The sequence below is a fragment of the Varroa destructor genome, unplaced genomic scaffold (assembly GCF_002443255.2).
Source record: "Varroa destructor unplaced genomic scaffold, Vdes_3.0 BEIS01000007.1, whole genome shotgun sequence".
Classification (NCBI taxonomy): domain Eukaryota; kingdom Metazoa; phylum Arthropoda; class Arachnida; order Mesostigmata; family Varroidae; genus Varroa; species Varroa destructor.
The window spans coordinates 14,098,719-14,111,135 of record NW_019211460.1 but is presented as its reverse complement, the minus strand read 5'-3'; positions in this window follow the sequence as shown (position 1 = coordinate 14,111,135).

Genomic DNA, 12,417 nt, shown 5'->3' with positions numbered 1-12,417 from the left:
CCTTGAAAAGAACTTTTACATTATATAGTATACGCTGGAAACAACGTACGCGTGTAACCGCAGTGCACTTCGCTGATGTCGGTTTACCTGCATGAAGAAAGCAGTAGCAAGCAACTAAATGGAGCCTTTTGGCAAAATCGAACACTTACCATAACAGCGAGCTTACCCTAGCTTCTTGCACTCTACCTTTCCACGGGCTCAGACCGCGTTCCCAGCCTAGAATTACAAGAGGATACGACCAGAAGGCACCAACAGGTACGAAGATAGCGTGCGGAACAGCCGACAGACGGTCAGCACTCGGCGCTTGAACAAAAACAGTTAATGATCCTTTGAACTGCAAGGGCTAGCTGTCGTAGTATGGCCATTTGGACAAGCAGCCCAACAGGATACGTTAGAGGATGAAGAGTAGGAAAGGCAACGCGGGGAACTATTGTAGCAATTGGCGCAAACTAGATCTCCGCCTGTCGATTCAACTAACAGCTACTTTACCATCGCAAGCAAAATAGGCCATCCACGTGACCGCACCCTAAGTACGCTCGCATTGCGTTTGCGTATTGAATGATCATGTTATAATGTATTCGTGTAGGTCGTAGCTTAGATAAATAAGTTCTGCTCTACATTCGATGCATAAATAATAGGCGCTATTGCCGTGCCGACAAAAACGACCTTCGTAAATATCACCATCGCCAGCTTGTCGATAAAACCCATTAAAATTAAAGTTAGCAAAGATAAGTACAGGTTCTTCGTGTACGTGCTACTTTCCATCTACTAAAATACGCTTCATCGTTGGGTTTATAGCGTAACATTGGCCTTCCTGCCTGCCTGCCTGTCTGTTATGCATGCGTTATATTTTACTGGAGCCTTGAGTGATTAACTTTTAACCGTGCTTGTTTTTCTTAAGCGAACCTCAACTATCTGCGTGACGGTGGTACCACTTTCTATGTTAAAAACGAAAGTTAATGCCACTTAGTGATGGTGTTAATGTTGCTAAGAATTTTTGGGACTACGCTTTGAGTCCAATGTCAAGAGTATAAATGGCACCACCGTTTTCAGGACCGACAAACGAGTCCCGAATACAATCCTTGTTTTGGCTAATCTGTCACAGTGATTACCAATAAAAGCGTGGATAAAAACAAAAATTATTTCCCGGGAGCTTCCTTCGGATTTGCTCCAGCTCGTTACTACAAATTACAAGACGGTGTAGCGAGACGGGTATGCCACGGAGACAGGAGCACAATTGCCGCAGCTTCACCTCCAAAGATCCATTTGAGGGACCAATTTCTCCTAGCCGCCTTTTGCGCCCAGAGTTAAATTATCGATTTGCTTGACCCAAGGGGAAAACGTCGAAAATTTGTCATTCTTTAGTTATTTTTGAAATATTATCTTCAATTTGTCTATGCAACAGCTATGCATTATACATATATTGAGCCGCTATTAACTAACCACTGGGCGATGTCTACGCTAGTTTTCTTACACCAACCCTTTGGTTGTTTCCTTAAGTGAACTTTGACAAAGAAGAAAGGGAGACAAGATCAAAATTGGAACTGAATTTGGAGTTCTAGACCAGAAAATCGGATACGATATTTCCACGTGCGAGGATGTCGCCGCCGAATATTCAGTCAAATGTCTTAGCTGTATGGGGATCACCATGTTTCCACATCTTTACAGGTCCTGCTCTGGTAGATGAGGTAAGTCTGGGGACGGGGTATGCGCCTGGCGTACGAATTCACCGATTATCGAACCCCAGAACCATAATGACTTTCTCTGACTGCCTGAACGAAACGCATGTTTGGACCACTCCGTCGTTGTCGACCGATTCAAAGTTCGACGAACCCAACGGAAGGGATTTTAATTGGCATTAAATTAGATTCACCACTAAATATGCACTCAACATATGGCATTGCGAGCACAGAGAAGTCGTTTGTCAGTAATGCTTGAAGGCTATCTTCACCGGTTAAAGAGTGATACTCTAGCATATTTTAAATGCAGGAAGTACTTCTCATGTATGCCGCACTTATAAGCGCCATCTAGCTAGCGACCCATCGTCATATAGTCGTAGTCATAATCATATTGTCTGATGTCCTACTCTGATGCATTGCATCGTCGCAGAGTTCGGCCATAATGCCCCCACATATTGAATACGTCGCGAATGTGTTTCTAGTATAGAAAGAAATAGCTTGATTTTTGCATACGACGATGATATTACGATGTTCATTTTTTATGTGGCCTATTGGTTTCAAGACTTCCCTACGCCTAACCTGAATATAGAGACAAGCGAAAAAAGTATAAAGGGGCATCGAAGGAACAAAGTTGACAAAAAGCTTCCCCAGATACTAGGACAATACCACGCGAACACCATGTACGCGACCAGCATAACGACTCAGTAACAAGCGTGAGACGAGCTGAGATAAGAGCCGAAGATACCGTTCTTAGAAACAGTATAGCGGTAGAACGGAAAGCGACAGAAGCTCTAAGAGAAATTTCTCAGAACCATATGTAAGAACGTGGCCGGTGACCATGAGAAGAAGCTGAAGAGCTAGAACAAGTAGCAGATGTCACTATGCAAAATGTATGAAATTCCTCATTTTCGTATATGCATTGTATGTATTATAATTTCATTATTTTTCTAGCTTAAAAACAAACTTTCTTTTTTTTCTAATTTATAAACGTATATATAAATAAGTAAAAAATATAAAACTCAAAATTCATTTTCTATACAATAATTTTATAGCTGCTTTCCTTACTATAAATGACATAAAATCAAGATGATTGATTCATTTTCTCTTTACGTTAATGATCGTTGATTTCTTTATGTGCAATTCTAATCTAAAAACGTTTCAAGTTTTGTATACTTACTATAGTTTACCATTTCTTATGAGGCGTGTCTTTTTGGGGGTGCATTTCCCAAACCTGGAAGGTAATAAGGACTGGGTAGTGAGTCTGAATTTCGATTTCTCAGATGCTTACATTTGTTGGCATCAACGCATGCGCAACGCGGCTTTATAAAAGTTTCAAAGATCACAAACAATTTGAAATGTGGTTAAAGTTTAACAAAGCAAGTTCAGACTTAAATACGCTAATACCTAATCGGCAATAAAGGCAGATCTTTTTACGATTTCTATTTAAAGTTTTTGTGTCACATCGTATATGGCTCGTATCAAATATACGTCATTCGATCTTTAACAAAATTGCAGAAAAGGCCGTCAGCTGTTCTCACATATTTCCTTCACTTCATTCAAATGCATCTTCCCCATTGTACTGCATCGTATCGTAAATGCCTTTCACGTTAAGGGCGAAACTGGGAAAAACAGCTTCACTCAGAGGACAAAATTGCTTGACAAAAAGCACCTTGTACTTTTAGATATCAAACCAATCAATTTCTCAGGCTCTATACCCGGCCCAAGAAACACACCTTCGTCAAGAGGCCTATTATTTTTCCCCGCACCAATTTGCGCCTGGTAAGCGTATAGTGTACTGATAGGTTCTTTGTGGCTTTCTGCATCTGTGCCGCTACTTGCCATTGTTGCAGAAGGCTAATATTGAGTCTGTCTGGCCTCTTCTGGTGCAAGCTGACGCCAACGCCGCTCAATTAATGATCACGTACACAATAGGCACCCACCTAATTTTGCTTTCGATCAGGCCCGTCAAAAAGACAAGCATGCCACGTTCGTTCCTACTATAGTAGGATACTTCTCCTTTACCGTAAAGAAATTCTCCTGTATACGTATATGCTAGGGTACCGAGCCGAAGGTTACGCGCTTCACTGGTTTGATTTGTGACGCGACGCTTTTAACGATGGTCTCTTGCAACTAACATTTTTGACAACGATGTCAAATCAAGTCGATGGTATTACTATATTATCATGGCTTTATCCTGCAGACTTTGCCCCTTGTAGTGGTGGATCGTTTTTACGGTCTGAGCTCGCGTGTATTAGTGCAATTGGTGCTTGAAGGGGATCATCGCACAGAATTTTCGCGTCGACAAATTGCTCTTAATATCGCATACAAATACTGCCATACGCTGTGCCGGCTGGGCAGAACGCTTGCTAAGCAAACAAGCAAATATTTGTATTTGAGCAATAATAAACGTTTTTGTGAGAACTGGGACGCACGCAGAAATGTGTTGTTGTTGTACGAAGAAACCCAGGACCGCTGGGGTGTGCACTGCCAACTTTTGCTTCTACTATTTATCGATAAGCTGATTATTTGAAGGATAATATCTAGTGCATAATGGATTAACGATAAAATGATCAACTACATATATCGATAAATAACATATCGATATCATTCGAAAACGTCGCAGTAGTAAGGCAAGTTCCTATAGCCCAGTGTCGAAAAGTCAGTGGTTCAAACCAATATATTTTTCCACTATTACTACATAAAACACATTCTTATTTGACGCGTCTACATTCTATATATTTATCTAGCACACGTGCATGCTCTTATTACTATAGTAGAAGGTATCGTTTGGTATTTGCCATACTTAGCTGAACTACTATAATTTACTCATCTCATCGTAAGCAAAGCATCTTCGAAGGTGTATTTTTATTTTATGTATAGATATCACTCGTATGTGAGGCAGCCGATTAATGGGTAGCCGTCTCATACATTCAAACTTCGTTGAAGGGCTTCAGCTTCTATGCCGAAAAGCTCTGAAGGTGTCATCATTCATCATGTAGCGCAGAGCCAGATCCTGTTTAGGCTTCGGTGACACCTGCAAGACTGGCTTACGCAAGCAGCAATAGCAACTGTGTGTGCCCCACTGATCTCGTTTTTGTTGGGCACAGTTTCCTTTCTTTCCTATGGTTCTCATATATTCCTTTTAACAGACGTATTGGGTCGTAGTCTGGCCGGGCTTGCAAGGCGTAGTTCTCCTTGCGGAAAGCACCGTTTGAAGACTGTGGTGCCCGGCTCAGACACTCTGCTCCTTGCTTGTCGGAAAGTTTAGGCACCATATCGTGTTCGCCATAATTACAGATCTTGAGTCTGTCCCTAGACCGTCACAACCCCGTAAAGCGGAGTAATCTGCAACATATATCTTTCCGTCAGTTAAGCTATTAACTCTTTTCGGTCACGTAAGAACTTTCGAGGCGACAGATACCGAAGCACCCATATTAGAATATAGTATAATTTAGGCACAGGACAACTAACTGGCAAGATACGATCGGAAAAGAACTCGGTACTCGTAGTTTCATCGAAACAACAATCTCTATTAAAGTTAGCGGTTCTTATTCATTGCCTACCTATACTTTTGCGCTCGTTCATGGCCAAATGTTACATACCGCTATAAAGTTCTTTACTATACACGGCCACAGTTGTCGTTTACTCCAGGTCACACGAATCTTCTAACCCTGGGCTCGATCGCCTCGAACTCTAAATGTGGACGCGTAACATCAAAGACGAGCAACATTTGAGGAGTATTTGACTACTATGCACTTTGCAACGTCAAAAACTCGGCCAGGTAACTTGTAATACTTGCTTGACGTCCCTGTAAGTACAGTATAACTAAAAGCTGTACAGCGGTTATCATCCTCGAAAGGCGGCTCGAAGCAGCCTATGACTAGATTTCGAGTATATCCTTCAGACTACAGATGGCGTTCGCGTATGCTCAACTACTAAGTCTCTTTTTTGAACGCTTGAAATGATATATAATTAAAAAAAAAAAGTTATTTGTTTGTGATCTGAATAATAATGAAGAAGAAGTTGTTCAATTGAATGTAGCACGCGACCATTAGCGAAGAAAAGTCAGAAGACGAAACTCATAAATATATCACTAATTCACCCGCTGCAATGGTTACAGATGGTTCGCGACAGCGTAGCTTCATATACATCTGAAGTACGACCTATTCATGCTCTGTATGCAGTACCACTATCTAATTCAAGTTTGTTTCAACATCAAGATAATCTCTACCGGATAATCAGAGTTACGATCGCGACGTCATAAAGCTCTGGTGTATTTTCACAATGAAACAGCTCACGGTTTTGACACAAATGGTATTTGCAGGCACGTTCTACAGTAAGGACCGTTCATGTCACTAGGCATGTATGCGTCGAATTAGGCTCGTTTTCAATTAAATACTTACACTAACAAAAGCGAATTGTCGCATCTGAAAGTCAAGTGATATTAGAAAGCTAGTTTTAGTCCAAGTAAGGGATAGTGTAATACGCTAGATATACGCTTGACAGGCCGCAAGACCGAGCTCAATTTGTCTTCAAGCTAGTTCAAAACAGATGCCTAACATAACGATAGAACATTTTTCAAGAGAAGCGATTTCCCTTCGAAAAATTTTTTTGATCATTGGTCTTCAAGACCTTTAATTAGATCTACTCAGTTGAAGTCAGCTAGAAGACTTCGACTGCAAGACATAGTATGGTAATCGTAAGGATGAATGGTCCCAAGATATTAATGGGCAACGTGACCCGGGACACCACGTCTGCCTTACCGAGTTCCCCTTTCGCTTGGTAACGTCCAGAGGTATCTCATGTTTCAAACGAAAAAGCAGAATCTCACACAAGCATAGATATTCACTTACCCGGTTTTCGAATTTTCGGTAAAGATACGAACTCTATGAGACTTGCATACCCTTGCCAGCCGAACAAATATCCCTGGGACTTGCAACAGCCAGACGACGATGGTGACGGCAATAGAGGAAAGAAGCGCGCCAGGAAACCAAAAGTAAACTGTGCAGCTGTTATAAGAGCAGGTGCTAGGTTAAAAGCGCTTTCCCATCAACGAATCATCTGGCGTTCATCCAGATGTGGTACTGCTGGTTGGTCAGCATTTCTTGGCGTGAAGAGGTATCGGACGCCTGGCACACAGCTCTTTACAGTCGTCCATTACGGGACCATAAGAAGGGGGCTTTACCGGTGGCAGCGAATGGCATCGTCTGCGACCAAGTCTTTCCACGGTTGTCTCCGTTAGCTTCCCGACCCATTTATCTAGCTGGCATCGCATTCGCTGGCGCGATGAGGCTACTATATTGAGGGGAAAATTCAGGTGTTATTAGCTAATTTTTATCCTGGTCATATATTGTTGGCGATAACGTGTCTAAAGTGGTACGTTTCGGCGGTGGTGCGCTGAGCCAAGAAAGAATATCAATGAGAAGTGAAGCCGACCCGGGGGAGCGCAAGGGATTGTGAACTGATACATCGGGTACAAACAATTGCCTATCTACACGTGATTAATGTGGTGCTTATCAAAAGAAAAAAAAGCAAAGTACTTACATGTATTAAAAAACTACAACCCTTATTCATAGATGTGAAAATCCAATGGGGCAGCAAAGGGAACTTTTAACCTTCAATTCTATGGGTCTTGAGGACCTCGGAGCTGGGCCGATAAGTTAAAGTACGTTGACTTGAATTCTATTTTCAATGACAATTTTCGCGATAAGTACGTCTTTTTCCTCTGGTTTCTCTCAATCAAAGACCTTTACTGACGGCATACTGGGTTAGTTCTACTATACGTAATATATAATTTGTCTTGCAGTAAAACGAAGGCGACAATAATAGCAACGTATCAATATGTACAAGACCACGCTCCCGATAAAATTGTATCATGTCGGCCATAGATATAGATAACATGCTTATAGAGAGAGTTGCCAATGTAAATAATATAAAATGTATAAATAAAACAAAAACAACGTATATAATACATTCTAATAATTATCTTTTAACAATCGGATATAACATAAAACTGAGCAGAATTTAAAATATTACTATCCAATAGAAGAGAGTTATTACCTAACGTCCCACAAGTAGTTTGGGATTCTAGATCGAGATATAAACGAAATGGAGGAGTACAGGAGCTTATATAAGGCAGGGCTTATTGGCTTACTCTTAGCTCGTTTCAGGTCTTCCAGTAACGTTCCTAGGTATTTTGTTAGCGCGAATTACAGTCAAACGCATTTTCAAAGATTTCCTGAGTTATTGCTCTATTTCAGGAAGTAAATTGTACAGTGCAGCGAAACTCAGGGTATGTTACTACTATACGGTCCCAAAATCGTAAAAACAACGACACTGACCTGCAGTTCTAAGGAACTACTAAGGTTCAAACGTGTACTACCTGAGCTAGAGTAGAATTACAGACTTGATTATTTCATGTAACTATTATATGATCTCACGATGTCTTTAGGGCATTGGCCTAGTCTACTATAGAGGGCCCCTCTTCTCCAACAAGCGATTTCAGTCTACCCATGAACTTTGCCTATCTGCGCTCGCATTTACCTAAATATCTTTCAGGTTTCAATGCGTAAGTTTCTTCTTATCAATGTCTAGCGCTCGTTGGTTCGTTTTTTTTTCGCCCTTGTGCAGTTGCTCAATTAAGGCACTCATTATTGCAGCAGTGATACGAGTATCGGTTGCTACTCTCGTTATGGCTGCGCAGTGCTTATCGTTAAATGTGTACCACTAATCGCTAAGGATCCACTTATTACCCGCAATAATGAACAATTCCTTCCTTCCTTCCTATGCTTCTGTAACGGTAAAATACTGCTATACTCGTTAAGTACAGGTGATGTATGATAGCTTTGAGACCAATGGTATGAATTTAAAAGTTCCCTAACGTTGGGTCTATCATTCATTGAGTCGTTGTCGCATGATCATCAAAAAATATATATCGCATGATCCACGTCGTGTATCTTTGTCAGCGAAATTGTTACCTAACGTCCCATAAGTGATTTTTGGAAGCTTTCAACTTCCATAAAGCTATAGTATGAAATCAATGCAACGATTGCATTAGAAGCTGGCTTCAACCACAGACCCTGACAAAAACTGAGTACTCCATAGGAGACTGAGCGATACATGAGGAATAGCAGGCTAGCAATATGCATGAACAAAGATAAAATCCAACTTAGTACATCCGTTCTGCAGCCGAGTCGTTCCTTCAAGGGCGATAAACCTGGATGGTTGTGAATATTAAAATATTGCATTCCTTTATTTATAAATAAAATTACTTCTCTATTCATGATGAAGTGTTGCTCTCTCGGAGACACAAAATAAACGCTCCATTCCCCTCTATTCAGCGGCTCTACCTGGTATGGCAGGTTCCGGCAAACTTGTATAGGTTGACAAACAATGAAGTTTAAACAAACCTCAAGTTACTTTAAGCTTGAACTCTTTTAAGAACGTACGAAACCCACAGATTTTGCACCGCATAATTGTACAAATAATCACAGGATGTTATGTAGAAGTATTGTATTGTATTGTATTGTATTATAATGTAGAAATGCGGCAAAAGTTATTTGAATTTAGAGCATTTGGACATAACATTAAATATTATCCTAAACCCGTTTAATATAAGTAGCGCATTTGCTATCACATTTCTTTGCGTCTGCAGTCACAGCACAAACTGCATTTTGTGAAGATGAATAGGACGCTATTCTCCCCTACGAATCAACTTATGATCCCTCCACACGAAGGTCTCCGGTGGTGAAAAGCTTTTAGGTGTCGCGAGCGTTTAGCTCTTGGAAGACAACGCGTTTCGTGTAGTTACTAAGGTTTGTTGCCCATATGCGCATATTATACATTATACTTTGTCATACTTGTAATGCGGCAAACTTCTACACGCCAAGTTTACGTTTGGCTCGTCCTTACTTCAGTCTCTGTTCGCTTCGATATTTGAAACCATAGGTTTATACGATACAGCCGTAAATAGGTTGATAATAAAAAGGAGCAGGATTATATGGGTTCTAAAAAATTACACACATCGACGACGTACGCTTGTGCGAGACCACAAAGTATTCATTCTAATGCCGTTCCCGTCCACTTCCATGACCCCACTAAAGGCAGTAGTACAACAATCTTCGAGGGTCCTTTCCATCCATATTTAGCCGTTTCCAATTACAGAAAAAAAAAAGACTAAAGAGAGATGGTCAACAAAGCAAAAACTTCAAACTTGCATTTTTCTTCATTGCCAAGCTCTCATCGCTGCCCAGTTCTGCTGTCGCCGCACAAAGCACTACACCAGACAGTTTCCCGCATCAGGGCACTCTAAGCATGCACACACAAACAGTCATAGAAACAAAAAGAGAGAGAGAGAGAGAGAGAGTATTGGTCAGACCAGTCAGACCTCCTGACTGTCAGCAAAAAGCCAACGCTCTATTTTATTATTCTCCTTACTTCGTCGATTTTATTATTGTTGTTATGGCGATTGGCCCTAGCCCAACAACGGTGGCGGCGGAAGCAGCGTTGCCGATAGGACGACAACTCGGTCGGACTCGGACCGATGACAAAAAGAGGGTTAAAAAACACTGACATACCGACCATCGGCCAGCGCCAGCCGCAAGTCTGCGATGGTACTTCATAGGTGATGACGAAGCGTCTATCAGCGCATCGCCATAGCCGCCTATGACCGCTGACCAATATCGTCATCTAGCTGTATATCGTGAACGACGAGGGAGGAACAAAGAAGCTATTGGGTCGATCGGTTGGTCAGGCTCCCTTCGGCCTCTGGGAACAGGACTGACCCGGCTGACCGGCCCATTCCAGGTTTGTAGAGGCTACAAATATACTGCCGAGCATCAATATCCCGCATAATGGCGAAGGCGACGGAGACAGCGCGCTGCTTTCACCCCAGCACAGCAAATAACTTAGATTGTATACTTTCAGATAACAAGAAAGGAAAGAAAAAGAAGAGCAAATATTTTTTTTATTTCATATGGCTATTTATGCCAAATGGACGTGGATTGCGTCGAAAGTGTGTTAGCAATACGGAATGGGCACAAATTTGTCTATAAACAAGACTAACCACGAGGATCTGCGAAGTCCCTTTGTGCTGGTAGGAACTTTTAAGATACTGATCAAGATACGAAGATCCTTATTTTTATATGATCTACGCTACTTTTTGGATAAATTTGCAAGTTCTTGTGAAAAAGTGGATGTTCTAGTTTTAATGAGAACCAAGTAGAAGATTGTAATTGCTTTACCTAACAAATAAAGAAAAACGAGTGTTAAATCGCAATTTCAGCTCGTGTCTAAACAGGGTGTTCATATACTCGTAAACTAAGGAAAAATACTATCGCTTGCCTAAACAAAATTTTTTTGAATAAGCTTATGGAAATTGATGATAAACACCTTCATCTGATGCTAACGTCTTTCAATAACAGCAAAAACAAGTTACGAAACAGAACTTTTTCTGACAAGATATGCTAAATTTTAATTGAAAGGGGATAATTATATCCTGGTCTTCAGTGCGTATATATAAATCTGTTAATTTACTCCAGCTAAACTTGTTTAAGAATTTTTAATACTACTAATTGCAAGCTTTTAGGCGTTCCGACATAACTATCAACGTACACATGTAGAAACTATGTTTATATCTGTTAAACGAAGTGTGTGCACTTCCTCGCTATGGCAATCGATTGCAATGGCGAGGGAGACATACTGCCGGAGTAAACCGAATAAGAAATAGGTTATTTCTCCGGAAGGGTAACCGCATTAACTATCTATAAAAACTTGATATAGCTTTAACTTCCATGTGGTAAAACAACAAGTCCGTTATATATGTAATTATTAGCAACCCGCTGCTGTAGAACAATAATATCATTACCAAGTACCTATGTTTTATATGAAAATGTTAAGTTTAATTAACTTTTGGTGTAACTAATTGATGGATTTCCTCTAAGTAACCTATTTCTTGGTCATTTAAATATACTAGTTTTGCTCAAGTCCATATGTCAATCATTGCACCATTAGGCTAGATCCTCGAATCTTCAGTATAGCCACTTCTACCTCCCACACTCAGAGACATCGAAGAGTCGTAAAAGCCACCCTTGCAGAACTTTTCATGGTATAGTGAGTGGGATCGAATAGTAAAGGAAATCCCGGCGTAGCTTCTTCTCCATTTGCTATTTAGTTTCTATGTGCGTCTTGCTTTTCGGCGAATGTTGCTAGAACAGCTTATAATTTTTTGTCGTTTCTGATACTGACTATGCTTTCGCTGTTTCGCTGCCATTCAGTTGTTCCCCGTAACTCACCATTTGCTTCGCTTCGCATTTATTTGTTTGACAGCGAGTGGTTGACTCTTTCCCATCCTATTTTGTCGACTCGTATCCGGGGAACGAACCCCCCGGCCCGCTTTACAGTTGGCCTAATTACTCCGCTCTTCGCGTACATACTTTTTTGTCCCTTCCCAGCGGCTAAGCGTTGCCATGAGCATGGCTAAATTTAGACGACTGCTTGAGAGAAGGGTAAGACTGAACGGAGTGCGCTACTGTGGCCGCTTTACCTTCAACTATGAGGCGATAGCATCGCTCTAGATGACATTGCTTGCAATAGAAGTCGCGGAAAGAAGTGCCCTCTGCCGTTGCAGCAGGAGCTCATTCACTTCAATAAAATCCAGCCGGATAACCGAAATTCTGATATCATTCAGGCTTTCCGTAGCTCAGGTACTTCAGCGTACTTCCTAGATGCTTTGTCACCA